Source organism: Nannospalax galili, unplaced genomic scaffold (assembly GCF_000622305.1).
Source record: "Nannospalax galili isolate Female #2095 unplaced genomic scaffold, S.galili_v1.0 scaffold270, whole genome shotgun sequence".
NCBI lineage: Eukaryota > Metazoa > Chordata > Mammalia > Rodentia > Spalacidae > Nannospalax > Nannospalax galili.
The window spans coordinates 5,851,632-5,858,451 of NW_008330152.1; positions in this window are offsets into that span (position 1 = coordinate 5,851,632).

Sequence of the window (6,820 nt, forward strand, 5' to 3'; positions counted from 1 at the left end):
GTCTGTAATCTTCTAAGAATGATTTTGGCCTCAGGAACTTGGGTGTTGGACTGACCTGAGATCCTGGCCGTGGCCATGCCACGCAGGGATGCAAAGGCAGATGGGGTGGGAAGAAGCCCCAAGATTTCCCCGGGAGTGAATTGAGTAGCTGGGTTGTACTGGATGCAAAGGATCAGGGAGAGGAAAGGTAAACCTCGGAGCCTCAGAAAGAGGCTGTCAGCCCCAGAAAGAGGCTAGCGGGTGTTGCAGAATCAGGGAAGTAAAGGGAGGTGAGGGCGCGGCCAGGTCCAGAAACAGTCGTCCTAGGGCCCAGGGAAGGCATTAAGTTGGTCTGGGTGAAAAAGATCAGGAAGCAGTATTGGATCCCCAGATGTCTGGGGCCCCAAGACTAGGAATGGCACAGGGCCCAAACTAGGAGTAGAGAACAGCGGGGGAGATGGAAGGGTTAATGTCAAAGCGCGGAGGGCTGCGCTATAGACTTACTCCAAGAGGTCTGAGGATGGGAGTGCCATCTGTATCATTTTTATGACAATCTTTATGTTGTATGTGATTTATTCATATCAGTTTATCTAGAATTTGGACAGAATGGTTCAATGAGCCATTGAGTGGAATGCAATACATTAGCAGGTTAAAACATTTTCCTACTGTGCTGTGGTTTCCAAGGATGGCTTTTAGACAGACCATTGCCCTTTTTGCTATAGAAAATGCAGTAAAAGTTTATTTACTGAACTGCCAAAGGGATTTTATGTCAAGGATACTTGACCTATAAAATCATCAACAGTAAGGCCCATGGCTTTTCTGGCAGCAGTATCCACCTGGATTAGTGCTGCACTTCAAGCTGTGTGTCACTAACTGGTTCATCCCTCATGTTGCTTGAGCAATATGCAGCCAGAAGTGAAGGTAATTGCTGTATGTTATGTGCAACCGTTGTAAAATAAAACTCACATTGAGGTAGTAAAACCACAGAAATGTTCTATTGTATTTCGTTTTTGTTTTTTGCTTTTTTTTCTTCTAGTGCTGGCAAGGGAATACAGAGCCTGGTGTTTGCTTGCTAGGAAAGTATTCTACTGCTGAGATTCCCTCTTGGCCTTGTGTTTGCTTTGAGACAAGGTATTGCTATGGAGTACTTGATTGTCTGGCACTAGCAACGTAGCCCAGGCTGGACTCAGATTTATGATGGTTCTTGTAGGCATATACAACCATACCCAACTTATAAAACAGTTTTCTTCCTTTCCTTTCCTTTTCTTTTTTGCAATGCCGGTAATTGAACCCAAATTCTTGAGGGGAGAAAAGCTCATTGCACAGTTTCATCTGTCTTTCAGCAATCACAGCACAAGAGAGATTCTGCCCTACTGATGTTGTCAGATCACCATTGATCTCCTCAGCCCCTCCCCTACTTCAAGTTGTATAATTAAATTATTTCATCTCACAAAAATACATGTGTCTCCATGTGTGACTTACTTCCTTAGCCTCATTGCCTCTGGAGAGTTTGATACATATAAAAGTCTAGTCTCACTCACTGCAGTAGCTCCCATATGTTAAGTCCAGCACTCAAGGCTGACAGGAGAATCTCCTTGAGTTTAAGGTCAGTCTGAACTACATAGGTAATATCAAGTCAGCCATAGCTACATGGCAAGCAAGGCCCTGTCTCACAAAGTATATTCCTTTACTGTAGAAGTATTTGAAACTGCACTCACATTGTATAAGAAATTTTTTGATCCTCAAACAATTTCACTAATTTTCTACATTATATATGTGTGTGTGTGTGTGTGTGTGTGTGTGTGTGTGTGTGTGTGTGTAGTAAAACTGTAATTTCAGCACTCGGGAGGTAGAGGCAGGCAGATCTCTGTGAGTTCCAGGCCAGTTAGTGCAACAGGGAGACCCTGTCTCAAAAAGAAAAATAAAGAGAATAACTGTATCAGCTGTCCTCTTTTTAAATAGATGCAAAAATGTTTTTTTAATAATGTGTTAAAATATTTTAGCCATAGAAATATAAACTTAAGAGCTTCTTGGTTATTTTACATTTGAATTTTATTGCCTTAATTTTTCTAACTGGGATAGGCTTTTTAAAACAACACGATAATAAGAACCTGGATTTTAAAAGCAAACATCATTTATTAGAACAATACCTCTATATACGACTATGCAGATGATTTACATGTGTGCTCCTTTGTGCTCCACCTCCCTACAAAAGAGGCTTTCTCTTGGGGCTTAAATTATACCATTCAATATGCACGTTGCCAAAGTGACCTACTTCTTAAAATACATTTAAATTCATTCTTTGAGAATTTCATAATTATGGCATGCCCCAAATTATCAACTATTTACAAATATCTAATATTAGCAATAAAAGAGTGATTTATTAATACACACAACAGTTATTTTGTTTCAAAATAATTATTCTAAGGGCAAGATGGCAGATAGAAATGTTCTGTTTGATTTCATGTACATAAATTTCTATGAAATTAAAACTAATCTAAAATAACAGAGAGAAGCTCAGTCACTGCCTTTGAATTAAATGTAGGAGTAGAATGTAAGTAAGGAATAAGAAAGTAGCTCAAGGGGCTGGAGTGGTGGCTCAGCAGTTAAGAGCACTTTCTGCTCTTGCAGAGGACTCATCTTCGATTCCCAGCACCCATATGGTGGCTAATAATAGTCCATAACTCCAATTTCAGGAGTTCCAATACACTCTCCTGGGCTCCTTGTGCATTGCACACGTTGTGCATTTACACACATGTGCATTTACGCACATACAGGCAAAACACTCATAGATATAAAATAAAAATAAATAAACGCCTTTAATCCCAGCACTCGGGAGGCAGAGGCAGGCAGATCTCTGTGAGTTCAAGGCCAGCCTGGTCTACATAGTGACTTCCAGGACAGCTGGAGCTACAGGGAGACCCTGTCTCAAAAAGACCAAAAAAATTAAAAAAAAATAAATAAATCAACCAAGGAATTTTAAAAGGATCTCAAGGAAATATTGGAGGCTAGTGAGTATGTTCATTTTCTTTCTGGTTTATGTATGTGTTTTTGTTTGTGTCTTAGTATTGTTGTACTTGAACTCATAATCCTCCTGTTCTGCCTTCCCAGTGCTAGTATTACAGGCATGCACTACCACACCCAGCTCAAGTATACTGTTTCTTATGTGTGGTTAAAATTTTAGGCATTAAGCTATAATGAAGTGTGTGTACATATGTATATGCAGTTTGTTATAAGTCAATTCAGTTCTACTTAAAGTTCTTTATGACAGAACAAATAATCAACAGAACAAAGCTTGTTAAAAATTTGAGATATAATGAAGGAAGGGAGGTATGGTTCAGTGGCAAAGCACGTACTTAGCATGTATAAGGCCCTGTGCTCCACCCTCAACACATCAAGAAAAAGAAACATATGTGTATATGTGATTAAGGAATTTCTTCTTTAAAGAGATATAAAATTTACATGTCCTGTTTTTAAAAATTATTTATTTAATAACCACATACTTAGAAGAAGCATTTCATTACAACAACACTGACATATTCAATAAAAATTTCCTGGGCTAAGATGGATCTCTTTCAAAATTGGCTGTAAGTTTTTAGGTTTACAGTTGAATTATTACAGTTATACAATATTGTACTCAGTATAAACCCTATAAGACATAAAATTAAATGAGCCTTCAACCTTAAAAGAAGATCTTCATTTCATTATTAAAATACAGTTTCATACAGAAAAATTCATTTTTAATGCAATTGACATTAAGATGTTTGCACATGCATTTCTAATCTCTATATTTCTGATTATTACTAGTCACAGTCAGTTACTTTCTGAGCTCCTTGGCATCTGAGCATGGATATAAAGTCGTCACGTAGATATCAGTGGTAATGTTTTTCACATCTACTAATTATTAAGGAGCAAATTTTTATACTTTGAAAAATTATTTTTATATTTGCCCTTATACTCTGTTATCCCTGCTATTGTCTGCTGTGTTGTTGGCACCCCAGCCTTTCCCCACTACTTGTCCATCTGGTGAATCTAGTCAGCCTATCTAGAGGTCTTTCTTTTAGGAAGGTCAGCTGTTCCTCATCTAGCAACAATCAGTTGTCAATATTCCTTTAGATAAGATTGGGGTCTGTTGTTCATTTTCCCAGTTCTATGCTGCGTTACAATCTGGGAGTCCCTTTGGCCACACTGGCCATCAACTCAAAAGAAGGTATGGCCTGTCTGGCATTGTCGCTTGTTATGTAGCCTTTAGCTATACATATAGACTCTTATGAAGTTGTGGTGGCCCATTTAATCTTTGGTTATACTTTCCTTTTGGGTGTTTAAGGCCATAGAGTTGGTCCAGATAAACCAATTTATTTTTACTCTTAAGGTCATTTGAGGATCTGTTCCTCAGGGGTCACATGGGCTTGGGAGGAGCCCCTGGCTCCTTTCTTTTGCCAGTTCTGCATATGTGAAGATAAGTCAAAGGTCCTGTTTGACCATGGTTGGCTTCACTTGCAAGCATGGAGGAAGCGATTCCTCTGTGTTGACCCTCCTCTTTATAGACTGGACACTGGTTCAAGTCCATCTGGTGGGGTCGCCTCATCCTCCTTGATCAAGAGGACAGGTGACCCACCACCATTATAGGACAATTTGAGGGATGCTCATAGTCCCCTGGAACTAGTCGACCTAGGAAGGCAAGGAGCAAAAAGTGTCCTTTATGTCCCTCTGACCAAATTAGTATAGACCTCAAAGTATGTCTATTAAACATCCAAGAAGGTTAGTTCCACCAGTCTGGTAATTTAAATTATTGTGCGTCATGTAGATAAATCTTGGGCAAAGACCAGTTGTTCTCAGATAAACCTTACCTAGACACATAGTTCTTGATCTGCTATGTATAAATTGTCTGTAGGTTGTAAGAGTAATATTGTTCTCTCTGGTTTTCAAAACTAGCTAGGCATTGTTTATCTCTCACATTGTCTCACCCCTCCATCATGGTTTTCCCACTTAAGGTGTCCCCATCCCCCATTTCCCCCTTTCTCCCTTACTAATACCCTTCTCCTATGGTCCTACCTCTCTTGAGCTCCTTCTTTCCCTTTATTCCCTAGGTTCCTTGTATACCCTTCCCTCCCCCCTCCCTTAAACTAACCCAATTTTTATCCATAGATCCTTATTAAGGCCTGTTTCCTACTGTTCTTCTCTTTCAGGTTATTTCATTCCTTTACCTCCCTGTTTCCTTTCCATTATCCTGGTTCCTATAGTTATGTCTGCTTGCATACTTATTTATCAGAGTCTGGTTCTAGGATCCACATATAAGGGAGAATATATGCCAATTTTTTTCTGAGTCTGCGTGTATAACAGATTCTAGTTCCATCCGTTTACCTGAAAATTTCATGATTTCATCTTTCTTTACTGCTGCATAAAATTCCATTATATAAATGAACAAGATTTTCATTATCCATTCGTCAATAGAGGGACACTTAGGCTGCTTCCATCTCTTAGCTATTGTGAAAAGAGCAGCAAGAAACATGGATGTACAAGTGTCTCTGCAATAGGATGAGTTCTTTGGCTATATGCCAAGGAGTGCTATAACTTGGTAAAATGGTAGGTTCATTTGTAGTTTTATTAAACCTCTGCACACTGCTTTCCATAGGGGTTGAACAAGTTTGCAGCCCCACCAGCAGTGGATGAGTGTTCCCCTTTCCCCACATCCTCTCCAACATTTGGTATCATTTGTTCTCTTGATCTTAGCCAGTCTGACTGGGGTAAGGTGAAATCTTAAAGTGGTTTTAATTTGCATTTCCCTGATTATTAGTGATGTTGAACATCTTTTGAGATGTTTCATAGCCATCTTTACTTCTTCTTTTGAAAACGTTCTGTCTCCTTAGCCCATCTTTTAATTTGGTTACTTCTTGTCTTGATTCTCTGTTTTTTGACTTTGTTATATATTCTGGATAGTAAACCTCTATCAGATGTGTCACTGGTGAAGATTTTCTCCCATTCTGCAGGTTTCCTGTTTGCTTCCCTGGTTGCCTCCTTTGATGTACAGAAGCTGTTTAGTTTAATGAGATCCCATTTGTTAATTCTTGCCTTTGTTTACAGAGCAATTGATGTCCAGTTTAGAAAATCCTTTCCTACACCTATATCTTGTAGGTTTTCCCCAATGTTTTCTTCTAACAGTTTGAGAGTTTCAGGCTCTACATTGAGGTCTTTGAGCCATTTGGAATTGACTTTTGTGCAGGGTGAAAGATAGGGGTTTAGTTTCATTCTTCTACAGGTGGAGATCCAGTTTTAACAGCACCATTTGCTGAACATGCTGTCTTTCCTCCAGTGAATATTCTTGGTCCCTTCGTCAAATATCAGGAGGCTGAAATTGCATTTACTCATATGTGGGTCTTCAATTTTGTTCCATTGATCTATGAGCCTATTTTTGTGCCAGTAACATGTTGTTTTTATGACTATAGCTCTGCAATACAGCTTAAAATCTGGTATAGTAATGCCCCAGCATAGCTCTTAGTGGTCAGGATTGTTTTGGGTATCCGAGGTCTTTTGTGCTTCAATATGAATCTTAGGATTGTTTTTTTCCAATTCTGTGAAAAATGTTGTGGGGATTTTGAATGGGATTGCATTGAATCTATAAATGACTTTTGGTAGGGTGGTCATTTTCACAATATTAATTCTTCCAATCCATGAGCATGGGAGGTCCTTCCATCTTCTGATGTCTTCCTCAATATCTTTCTTTAAAGATTTAAAATTTTCATTGTAGAGGTGTTTGATGTCTTTGGTCAGGTTTATTCCGAGATATTTTATTTTTTTATTGTGAAGGAGAGTGTTGGTATTTAGACAGGCTACTGATTTT